At 31.2% G+C, this 13,455-nt stretch overlaps 1 pseudogene; it reads left to right on the top strand.

Moving 5' to 3' along the window:
• The first annotated feature begins 2,364 nt into the window (after positions 1-2,364).
• LOC139864624 (glucan endo-1,3-beta-glucosidase-like) lies at positions 2,365-4,197 on the top strand (annotated as a pseudogene).
• The last annotated feature ends 9,258 nt before the right edge of the window (positions 4,198-13,455 follow it).

Here is a 13,455-nt window from a genome sequence, read left to right as displayed (position 1 = left end):
TTCATACAGAAAGAAAACTTAATACTATTAAACTTTAATCTTCCATTCTCCAATTTTAAACCCCATAACTTTGGAGCAGCCTGCACCTTGCATGTATTCTTCACTTTTAAAACATACTGCTTGAATTTGATACATCTCGGAATCACCTCAACCAATTCTTCTTTAGTTCTTTTAACTTGTTTAAACAACCTCCAACACAAAATATACCATAGCTCTTATGACAAGCCTATTTAATATACTCCATATCTATGGGTTAAATTATCTTATTAACGTGTTTTTTGAATAATTAATTAATTCAATTTACTTGTTTGTTAAATAATGATTTGAAGGAAATATTGTAGAAAATTTATATACTTAATATTTATATTTATGAGAGTATTTCAATTATGAATTGTTCGGTACTGAATGTTGAATTATTCAACATCATAAGTTATTTTTAGGTAAGAAACAAACACGTTGAATGTTCTGAATGTTGAATGATTCAATATTTAACCCTGACATTACTTACTTTGTCAACTTTTAATCATATTTCTCCGTAAAACCAAATTAAACTCTAAAAACAACAATTTCTCACTCCTCACGTTCTAATATACGAACATATTTGATATTTGATTGAATATCTACGATATAATAATAATGCTCTTATCTTGAAAGTTCAACAAAAGGCAATATTGGTTCATGGCATTCTTGGGGAAATAATAGAGATTAGAGAACCGACCATTTGCAAGATAAACCATTTCTGCAAGCCCAATATTAGATCTATGCGATTATTATAATTAAATTAAAAAACAAAATTGGTCCGTTGTGAACGATAACTTTATTATTCTACTCATTGAATGTAGTGACTTATATATACTTCTTATATATAACCAAGTAACCAAAAGTATAAGCTCTACAATGCAAAATACACTGGGGGAATATAGTGTACTCCAAAGGGGTATCCGCCCCACCTGGATTTAACGGGGGAAAAAATTACACTAAAAAAAATAATAATTTTACTATAAAATAAGGTTTTTTTTTAATATTTACCTCTGCTGAAAATGAAAAATTTATTAAATTTTAACACCCGCTCTATCTGTATCCGGATTCAAGTTCCGCCACTGGCAAAATACCTATGAAACTTACAAATACATGTTCCAGTAGCCATCAATTATACATAAACAGAACACAGTACACTGGAGTATATACAAAATTCATGTATCCTAATTATATTTATAAGGTGTTTATTGATTCATTTTTCGATTTCTTGAGTTTGTTATGTTTGTTTCGTTCGGTTTTGAAAATTTTAGAGGTAAAATCGAAACAACTACTATTCTAGAGTTTTTAACAAAAGAAAAGAAATGAAGTGAAGAAATAGTTAGACTTAATTTTTTTTCACGTCTTTTCCTTTATCTCCTTAAAAAAACTCAGAAACATCAAAAAATAAATAAATAAATAAATCAAATAAATCAAATATTTTCAATTTCATTTATCTTTTTCTCAAATTAAACCGTGAATTATCAACGAACTATTGGCTGAGTGGTAAAATGCCTCAATTGGTTTCGGACCCGTATCCTTGAAAAAATAAGTGCAGGTTCAAATCCTGATAGGAGAGTTTTTTCCAAGGTTGTGTCTATGGTATCTTTCACTCGTGTATGCTTTGCGCGATAGATGCAAGGAGTTTCTTACTAACGGGTGTGTGGGTGGCAAAGGAGATGATTTGATGCCAAATTGCCGTTCTAAAAAAAAAAAGTTAAACCGTGAATCACTTTATTAAAGAAATGAATGTGAAATATATGAATATTAAACCGCGAATCATTTTATTTATGCATTAAACCGTGCATCATTTTAATAAAGTACGAAATATTAAATAACACACCCCATTTTTTTTTTCTTTATATAATACGAGCAAAAACATTTTTTTTTAAAGCAACCAACTTATTAAAATATAATACTAGTAGAAAATATAATCACCTATAAATAAGTTCAACTAAAATCAACCTACTTTTCAAAGCCTCAGTAAAATGATAAATTATACAAGTATTATACATCATCTTATCATCTCTCTATACACACTTACCGTATTCTTTCACTTTTCAGGTAAATTATCTTTCATTTGGTTGAATTAAACATACAATTTTCTCAATATGTTGCATAATACATCTTAACATTTTATTATTACTATTAGTATTAGTATTAGTAAAGTAATACGAGTAGTAATTAGTAATACGGAATAGTAATTAGTACATTAGTATTAGTATTCATACGGGCCTAATACTCTATTGTTGTATACTATGAGTACACTTTCATCACTATCTTCGTATTAAATTAATGTCATTAATTTGTTCAAATAAAATTATTTATCTCAAACTATAAAGTTAATCAATGAAATGTAAGCGTACAACTTTTTTATACACAATGTACAAACCTTTAAAGCATTATTGTTACATATTTCCCTCCATTCGTTGCAGGTGCTGTACCTGTCGGAATATGCTACGGTCGTGTCGCTAACAATCTTCCACCACCCATTGATGTCGTGAACCTCATCAACACGAACGGAATCTCAAGTGTTCGATTATTTAACCCTCAAGCGGAGTCATTGCAACCGTTTTCCGGCACCGGAATACAACTCACAATTGGTGTCCCCAATGAAGATCTACCTACAATTGCTGGTGGCACTGCAGCTACGGCTGCAGATTGGCTTCAATTTAATATATTCGCTCATGTACCCGCGGATCAAATAAGGTAATGTTTAAGAACTCATTGTTGATGGTTAATAAGTTTTGTCAATTAGAGCATAAATAAGCCATAAGTCTAATTTTAGTTTGTGATCGAGAACGGAAAGAGATTATTCAACATTAAATGTTAATGTTAAATCATTTAAAATTTAACGTGTTTGTTTGAAACTAGTGAATGACAAATGATGTTGAACAACAAAAACTGTATATTGAAACATTCAGAGGGGAAAAATTGTCTTAACCATTAAGTAGTTCTGTTTTCTTTTAACAGCATCCGTCATTGATATGTATAACATTTATCAAACAAATAATGCCTTTATTAATTCATGTAAAGGTTAATATGATTATTTTACATCATTCAATTTATCAAACCGATTATTTTCATTCGGATGTTAAATTCATCCAAAACCTTAATAATTCAGATTTTTAATCATTCAAAAGCTTAATCATTTTGATTATCAAACGCTCCATTGATTTATTTTTAATAATTCGCTAAAAATATACTTAACCAGCTTTTTATAATTTTTCAGGAGCTTTCTAAAGCTCAGGTAATTACCTCCTTAATTAGTACGGAGTACTAATTTTATACAATATACTACGTATATGATTTCAAGCCGCTAATTACGATGAATAAAAAAGAGTTTTGTTTCCCACAATCTAACAGTTGTCATTAAATTATTACAGTTTTCATATTTTAAAGTTCATTTGAGGTTTTATTATAGTTTCAGACTTCCGTTATTTAAATTGTTGTAGTTTCATGATTTGTTTTTTTTTTATTTGTTGCTTAACAGATATTTAGTTGTTGGAAATGAAATATTTTTGAAGGATCCATTTTACACACCACATGTTATTCCCTCAATTCTTAACCTCCATCGAGCTTTACAGTCTCTTAACTTATCTGATAAAATCAAGATTTCATCAGCACAAGCAGCTTCAATTCTATCAAAATTCCTACCCTCCATCATCATCATCATTCGACCCAAACATCTTACCCGATTTGACCCGTTTACTTCAATTCCTACGTGACACTTCATCGCCACTAATGGTAAACGTATACCCTTACTTTAGTTACATAAACAACCAACAATCCGTATCATTAGATTCTGCTTTGTTTCGATCAGGAAGTGTTGTAAATGATCAAGGTTTGGTTTACGATAACTTGTTTGATCAAACGAATGATGCGTTTAGATACGCGATGGAAAGAGAAGGGTTTGGTGGGATAACGATTGTGGTGACCGAAACAGGGTGGCCCACTGCGGATGGTGACGTGGCGAGTGGAGAAAATGCATTGGCTTATAATGGAAATGTTGTGAAAAGAAGTTTGAATAATGTTGGTACACCAAAAATGCCTGGGGTTGGTGTTGAGGTTTTTTTGTTTGGGGGGTTTGATGAGAATGAGAAAAATGGAAATGAATATGAGAAACATTTTGGGATTTTTGGAGTTGATGGTGTTAAGGAATATGATCTTATTTTTCACTAAGGATCGTATGTATGGAAATTTATGTTTAGTGACAGATAAGTTTTACATATTTAGGCTATTAGAAAGAATGAATATTTTTACTTAGATGCATGTGGTATAATCTAGTGACAGGCAAAGTGGTGAGAATTGTGTTTAAGGTTGCTCTTTCTATGTATTTGAATTTCGGATTTTGTAGTAGCATTATGGGCTACAAAATTATATAATATAGTACGGGCCAACTATTATGACTCATGGGCTTCTGGAAGACCTTCTAAGATTTCGATGTTTAAGAATAAGAAGAGAATTGTTAAGTGTACCAATAAAATATAAAGAAAGTGAGAATGATAGAAAGAGAAAATAATAAAGTTTTGCTATTGGTGAATTTGACTTGTTACATAATAGGGTGAAAATTTGTATCATTGTGTGATAGATTGTATAACATTGTTTAACTGATTCAATGAAGCAAATGGTTACATAGTAAAATAACTCTGTAACCCAAAATTGTTTATTTGTCACCATATTAATTTTTTTTTTTTTTTTTAACTCAGGATATAACAATAAAATTTCACCAAACCAAGCTTTGTCGTTTTCATTTTTCTTTTATAATTGAAGTAGACTTTAATCCTTGTACATGCACCGACTGTCAAATACGGACTTTGTAGCTAGAATGTCGTATATTAAATTATAATATATAATTATAATTATAACTGTAATATAAATTAAAAATGTAATAGACACACAAATGTCTATGTCAGTAAGTACTATAGACATAGACACACAAATGTCGTTTTCCCACTCAAAACGACACCCCCTTTGAGGTGGTTTAGTGTGTAGATAAAAAATAAATAAATAAATAAATTTATTCCTCCACAAATTCAAAATTACTTTTTACTAATGAACGTTAACATTAAAGTTTAAATATAGAACGGATCACATATTACACATTAGGTTACTTTACATTACACAACTTTTCAATTTTAATCTTTATGATTTATCTCTTAATAAAGACAGATAAATGTATAACGTTTTACATGTTCGTCGAGGGAAAGACTATTACTGTATTATCTAATAGACAAAAATAGTGAATAGTAATCAGGGGTATTTTTGTTATTTCACCTTTTTTTTATTTTAACTAAATTTCATTACACCAACAAAGCCCCTACACTTTTTTCAAAAATTCAAAATGACCCCCTAAATAGGGGAGTAAACTGTCAAATAACCATTTTCATAAAAAATCTTAAATAAACTCCACCTAAATATTCATCGGGTCATATCTTCTAGCTCGAAACGAGTTAAATTTTTTCGACACCATCGTTAAACTCGAAATAATTTTAGGAACACAATGTCACTAACTATACGCAAAACGGAAGCTTTTTAAAAAACGCTAAATATTTAACGTACTTTTCATACATGTTGATTTTGCGTTAAATTTTTAAAAGTCGAAAATTCATTAGCGAAAAGCGGAGATGCACATATATTGTTAATTTAAAATAACATTTAAATCTTTCGTGGGTTACACCTTTTAGTTCGACTCGAGTTGCGCTTCAACGACATCATCGTTAGCCACGAAATAATTTTACAAACTAAACACAATAAAATACATTGAAAACCGAACCCCCGGCGGGAAGCGAGGGTTCGAAAACTAGTTTTTACTAAATGAGAGTTAGTGTTTTAATTGACTATACAAACCAGGATTTTTCTAGTTCATACTATCTAGAAAAGAGGTTATTTTTATTTAGTTATATCACTTTTTTCCTGACTATTCAAATATATGTTGCTAGTAAGTTTGAATTTGAGATTTCTTTTGTGAAAATATCACTTTTATTTTGCGAAAAACCAAAAGAAGAAAAAAGAATTATAAACGAAAAAAACGAGATTTATCAAAATGATGAAATACCCCACAAACTTACAAAACAAAAAAATTTAAAGCTCAACTAAAACAACCTTGCAAAAGTTCACTACTACAACATAAGAAGTAACTAAAGGCTCAAACATCTAGAAATGGACAACCATAAGCGACGAGAGTGTAACCAATGAAACTTAAAAAAGAAAAGATTTGTTGAAAAAATGTTTTGAAAAGGTGAGTTTTCACCAGCTTTGGACACAAATAATTATATAGTTTTTTTTTTTGAACGGCAATTTTATTATTAAATAACAACCCGATGAAACAAGAGTTCCACACAATGATACACATAGTGATACCGAGCTAGAATCCTATGTGCTCCTCAAAGAGATAAAACTAAAATACAACACAAGCCCTTGGGAGGCAAAACTAACTACAAAACTAGCGCATGAGGATTGTGCAACCAATCTAACCACTCGATTTTTACTTTCTTACATCTCTTCCCAATCCATTCGAAGCTCTTCACTTGGATATCGCATAAGGCAACCGGAGAAGACCAACACGAATTTTTGAAAACTTTATTATTCCTATTGTTCCATATTAAATAAGCGCTAACCCAAATCATTGCTTGCCAAATCTTTGCCCCATCTTTCGAACATAGAACCCGAGACGAACCATTTAGGATATCTTCTAAACCTTGTTGATTGTAGACGAATCCCCATCACTTGAAAACTTTTTCCCAAATTGCCCGAACCTTTACGCACGAAAACAAAGCATGTTCAACCGTTTCAATCTTGTCATCGCATAAGGAGCAAAGGACAGAATTAAGATCAATACCCCGCTTGTGACGACCCGGAAATTTTCGACTAAATTTAAACTTAATCTTAATATGAATTCGACATGATAAGCAAAGCCTATTAAATTGAGCCTTAAAATTTTTGGAACTGTTTCATGAAATCAATTGACCTTTGACTATTCCCGACGATTCACGAACCACTGTTTGTAAATAGATGCATATATATGTATATAATATCTAAATGTAATTTATATAATATATATATATTGTAATAAAAAGTATAAATATTATATGTCAAAATTTTTAAATAAAGATATAACATATATAAAATATTAATAAAATTATTATTATCATTTTTATTAAAATTATTATTATTATTATTAATATAATAAATATTATTATTATTATTATTATTAACATCACTATTAACATTATTATTAATAATTATTATTATCATTATCTTTTACTATTATTAATATGAATAGAATTATAATTATTAATGTATTTACATTTATTAAAAATAATAACAAATAAATTGTATAATGAATTCAATTTCATATCATTCTGCTTTTCATCTTTCATCTGTTTGTGAGTATATCGAATCCAATTCAATACAAACAAAATCCGTTAGCAATCAATATCAACTTTCTTTTATTTTCCTTTCTTATGATATAATGTCGGGATATGAGAATATAAGACAACTACTTTTGATATTTGATCAATCTATCTATTCCTTTCTCATACACCTCTGCTGCTGATAGAAATCTCAACTCACCACACCGTAAACAATCCTCACCAATCGTGCACCATGCAACCATCCCTTTCTTCCTCCACTCCAACATCTATGATCTCTTTCATCCTCTCCTCTCTCTATATATAAATCTCTCTCGTGTTTAATCACAGCTAGGACACAAGAACCATCTAACTATCGTATCACTATCTGCATATTTCCTTTCTGTATCTGTTATTGTCAATGATCACCAACCTCAAACCACTCACAACCCATAACCTTCAAATCACCACATTCACTCTTGAAAATCAAACCCATGATCAACAAACCCATTTTATTTGCTGTTGCTAATAATTTTCGTTTAATAATACACAAACCACCATCGCCACTATCTGCTTCTGTTTCAAACCTTTGCACAACCCACCACCTCCTAACATCATCTTCAACGATCATCAAACCACCACAATCACTATCACGACTACAACCCGCCAAATTGTTTATGTTTACAACTGCTGCTACTACGTTTGATTTCTTGTTACTTCTCGATTAAATACAACGAATACCTTAAGGTAAATGGTGTGAATTAAAGCAAAAGATAATGATGATGATGTAACCAGTGGGGACGCTAAACCTACTCTACTTATTATACGGTATCCTAGTGTTTCCCACAACAAACAAGTCGAAGGTTTGTTTAATGAAAGTGGGGGGCCTGCTGAATAACTTTATCTATTTAGAACAATACCACCACCGACGGTTCTATTTGCTTTTGCTTTTGCTTTTCTTAAACATATTCTATGAACTAGTGGGTCGACGACTAATTAAAAGGATTGAGTTGGTGTTAGATGTTGGGTCGTGACCCACTTATTGCTGTTCATTTAGGCTGAAAACATGACCGAAGATTAGACGAAGAAGAGTGACGATATGAAGATAAAAGATGGTGATGGGGGTCGTTATTCAAGGCTGCTGAGATTCGCTCTTTTTATTTATTTTCTTTTATAAAGCGAACTTTATTTCTTTACTTAAGCTAGTGGGATTAAACTAGTGGGATAATTGATTTAGTCATGGTCGACCAACTTAACAATTTGGATATAGGATCCTAAGTGATGGTGTATTATTATATATCAATTGGAAGCAAAGTTGATTAACGGAGTTGTTATGATTAGGAACGAACCCCACCTCCACCTAATCATCTAACCGAAACAATTTTATAAAAATAATAGAGTTAGCGAGTTTAGGGGATTATAATATCGCTGTGGAGATACAAACAATCCTTTTGGACGTTCATCAAATTGCTGTAGGGCCACAAGTTCATGAATATCAATTGCCTTTTCATTTATTTTACTTTTCTTCTCCTGTTATTGTTTCCAGCGTAGGGTTTTGGAACCCCCGAGTTTCCTTGTTGGGCCGCAGGCCTTTTATTTTGCTGTGTGGGCCGAGATCTTTTTTTTTGTCATTGGGCCATTTATGGTTGATTTGGGTTTACAAAGAAAGACGGGATAAATATATTTATAGAGCAAAATAAAACAGAAAACTAGGTGACAGTGTGTGACGATCGCTCCAAATCCATATGGACGAACACGTCATTCATTGATTTCATTGCGAGGTATTTGACCTCTATATGATACGTTTTGTAAACATTGCATTCATTTGAAAAGGCATACCATAAATGAATATTTAATTCCAAGGTTTTCGACATCTGATGATTTCTACATATAGACAATCACCGTAAATAATAGTTTACAATAATAATACTTCCGTTGACAATGCAGTCAAAATAGATACATGATGATGGTTTTGTGAATGCAACGTTTTCTTGAATAAAGCATGCAAGACTCCATGCACATAGCTTGTATATCATGTAAGCAAACAGCGGAAGACTTCTAGGGAACCTGAGAATAAACATGCTAACAAGTGTCAACACAAAGGTTGGTGAGTTCATAGTTTTAATGTTTCGTATAATCTGTATATAAAGGTGGATCCCAAGATTTCAGTTGTTTCATCCAGAAACGTTTATCAATAGATTATATAAAAGTGGATCACAAGATTTCAGTTGTTTCATCCAGAAACGTTTATCAAAATATTCTACGAAATTGAGCACCCTGGTAACTAAACTTTAACGTATATATAATTTGTACCCTTTGTATAATCATCTTAATAATACACGCAAACCAACGTGTACGCTTCTCAAATAGCATACGTCCGTTAAAAGGCTAGTGCTCTAGCTCGGACGGGGATATCAAGCCCTATGGATCCATATACTACTACTCGCGCCCACCAATTCTTATAACTGGCAGTTACTAGTTACCAAAGCTAAGGGATTTTCGGTTCAAACTCGGTGTAGAATTTAGTATGTACTTGTATCCATTGCGTTTAAAATAAAGTGCATGTATTCTCAGCCCAAAAATATAGATTGCAAAAGCAATTAAAAAGGAAGCATATGAAACTCACACATATAAATATTGTATATCGGTTAATAAAACATTTGCATGTATTCTCAGCCCAAAAATGTAGAGAGTAAAAGGGATCTTATGAAACTCACTGTTTTATATTGATATACAATATTGCAGGAAAGCACGTAGACGCATTGGATATAATAAGCACGAGGTTTGATTCACAAAAATACCCCCGAATATTACCCATAACCTCCTTGGCAATAACCCATATTTTCCTTAGCTCTAGCTTTCTCGGAAACTCGTTTTGAAAAATTACTTGGACAGCACTCCGTCGTAATATTTTATGTACATTATTATTTTTGTATCGCAAAAATAATAACACTAATAATAAAAATAATAAGATTAATAATAATCTTATTATTATTAATAATAATAATAATAATAATAATAATAATAATAATAATAATAATAATAATAATAATAATAATAATAAAATAAATAAATACAGAGTAAAAATAATATATGTGTGTGTGTGATTTATCTGGCCAAAACTCGAGAATTTATAGCACTTGGCCTGAAATCTGGAGTCATGCGACTCGCATGGAAATGGCCTTCTGGCCATGCGACTCGCATGAGGACCAGGGACAGCTCACATTGTTTTTGTCCTAACATTTGTCGACATAATAAAATATAAATATAATATATATAATTTAAATTAATTAATTATATATTATATTAAATTCACGTGCATAGTTGACTTGTAATTTTTGTTCCGATAAGTCGTACGTTGTCACTCGACTTATGTCCCGGTTCCGATTTTTCGAACGCCCTTTCGTACGCTGAGAAAACTTGTACTTTACGTTTCGTGAATCGTACCTTTGTCAAAATATAGTCTTAAATCATCCATAAAATATACCACTGTAGCAAAGTTACTCAATTTTTACTGTAGCAATTCACTGTAGCAAATAGTGATTTTTGAAAACACTGTAGCATTTTGAGTAACGTGGCAATTTGAAAACACTGTAACAAATTAGTGTTTAACTGGTTCATCTTAAACGCTTTAGTTAACTTATCTAAATATCAATTGAATCAATAAACGAATGTTACTATCGTTTATTATATATATGTATATATCTTTTTAATATACATAAATCAGTTTTTAAATACACATTGGAAGTTATTTATAAATAAATTTTAATAATAAATATTTCAACTTATCATATACATTCAAATAGATATTTAAACCAATAAGTTTAATGTACGGTATCAAACAATTAATACATTGTTACCTTTTCATGTTATAGTATATATGTATCTATTTACATATAATTGTTCGCGAATCGTCGGAAACAACCGAAGGGTATTTAAATATATAAAAGTAATTCAAAAATTTTGAGATTCAGTTTTACAGACTTTGCTTATCATGTCGGAAATGTTAATCATACAAAGATTAAGTTTAAATTTAGTCGAGATTTTCGGGTCATCACAATACCTACCCGTTAAAGAAATTTCGTCCCGAAATTTGAGTGAGGTCGTCATGGCTAACAATAAAAATGTTTTAATGACGAATATGGGTTGATAATAGAGTTTTATCTATGTTTGAATAATATAGATAAAATAATCCAATTACTCGAAGCGTATGAGAGAAGTTATCGTAATAAAGTGAAATGGAGAATAAAGATGCGTCTTATCTCTTAATGTAGTAACGATTGATTTCCGGATTTTAAGGAATAGAAAATCTTCATAATTTAAATAAGATTTGATTTTTCAGAATTTGCGGAAATTAAGATTTTCTTTGATTAAATGCGTAATCTGCCTCTATTGCTGCGTCCGATATTTTGCTATAAATTGACCTCTTTCGTTTCATCTATTTTCAACACTCCTATAATCTTCTTTCTTATTTCATACATCCCAATAGATTGTGAAAATGCTTAATCCAGTTCTGATTCTTGATATTTTCCTGGCTATCGTATCCTTCATTCTTCTTTTTCATCTGCCACCAGAGGAAGTTATTTTCTTCTACTATTACCTTGTGGTTATAGTGTTTTTCATTCTCCCGTGTCTTTATATTGCTATACGCATTGATATACACGGTTTGTAATTTTGGGGTTGTTATCGGGCTTTATGTTCTCCATTATATTTCGGAGCTTCATGCTTTCGTTTTCTCTTCCCGGCCTTAAGTCAAGCGAATAATGGTCCAGAATTCGTAGGTATGAATTTCAGAATAAACATAATTAATGTTCTAAGAAAGAAACGGTAATGGCACAATCTGACTTGTCAAATTACCAGAATATCCGGAAAAGACCAAATCATCAAGAAAATATTTTCTTGATATGTTTAGAGGTTAAATAGAATAAAAGAGTTATGTAACATGGTTTATGATGAGGGTGTGATCTGTGAACCTTTGTCACGTTCCATTAGAAACTCAACATGACTTACTGTAATATAATCACGTTGATCAAGTGTCATTACATTATACTAACTCATGCTTCAGTTCCCAACATTACTTCAAAACATCCATTTTTTTCGAATTTTTTTTTTTTAGATTTTAGAAATTAAAATAGTTTCTTTTATGATGTAACACAGATAGCGCGAAGAGGTAATGATTTCAGATAAGAATGGTTTAAAAAAATATCTTCAGAAATATGGAGGATATTTATAATGGGAGATACGATGATATCTTTAGAATATTTAAGATAAGATGATGATGAAGAATATTGTCCGCAAAGGTTTTAGTGTAAGGAGCAAGGTATTCTTTAATGATTTCAGCAGACTCTGAATCATTTGGATTCTTTGAAGGTAGATTTAGTCTTTGTGATTTGTCCACAGCCTCCTTCATGGTCTGCTCAATCCGTTTTTCAATTCCAAACCTTCTCTTTTTCTCTGCTTTACCACCATACTATTCTTTATCATCAAACTTTTGACTGTTAAGGTCGTTTACAGTTTTTGCTGCTTCATCAACATTTTTCCAAAATTCGGAGAACTAGTTTCGTAGTTTGGGGTGTTTTTCAGAAACTTCACATTCGAAGTATGTAAGTCCAGGAGGTAGACGTTATATGTACATATAACTGTTGGCGTAGACGTGCTACAAGATTTCAAGATACTGATTGCTAATTCCCGATAGTTGGTATGGCAATTGCCGTTACAAGATGTGGATGAGTACATGATACGGTTTCAATGAGTATAAAGATTTTTCGGAAGGTCAAAGATCAATGAAGTTGTTGGTAAATTTACTGCTAATGTGGTGAAACATGAAAGGTTCCCTGATAACAAAAACGTATATGCCAAAGTTACAAGTCTGAAAGGTCGTCGTTGACTGATTGAACGATTGATAATACTGGATACTTTGAAAAGGAATTGCAAGGTTATTTTCGGTAAAAACAATGCTAAAGGATTTATCACAGATACGTGTTAAAGTTTTACTTAGGTTTCGAGAGCTTTCCAGATGTATGATTATAAGTACAAATCTTTCTTCTCGTAGATATCGTGTAGTTGGTTTGTCTTCTCGTTTGTTCAT

Source organism: Rutidosis leptorrhynchoides, chromosome 8 (genome assembly GCF_046630445.1).
Source record: "Rutidosis leptorrhynchoides isolate AG116_Rl617_1_P2 chromosome 8, CSIRO_AGI_Rlap_v1, whole genome shotgun sequence".
NCBI lineage: Eukaryota > Viridiplantae > Streptophyta > Magnoliopsida > Asterales > Asteraceae > Rutidosis > Rutidosis leptorrhynchoides.
The sequence above is the reverse complement of the archived record's forward strand: the minus strand, read 5'-3'. Positions and strand labels throughout refer to the sequence as shown.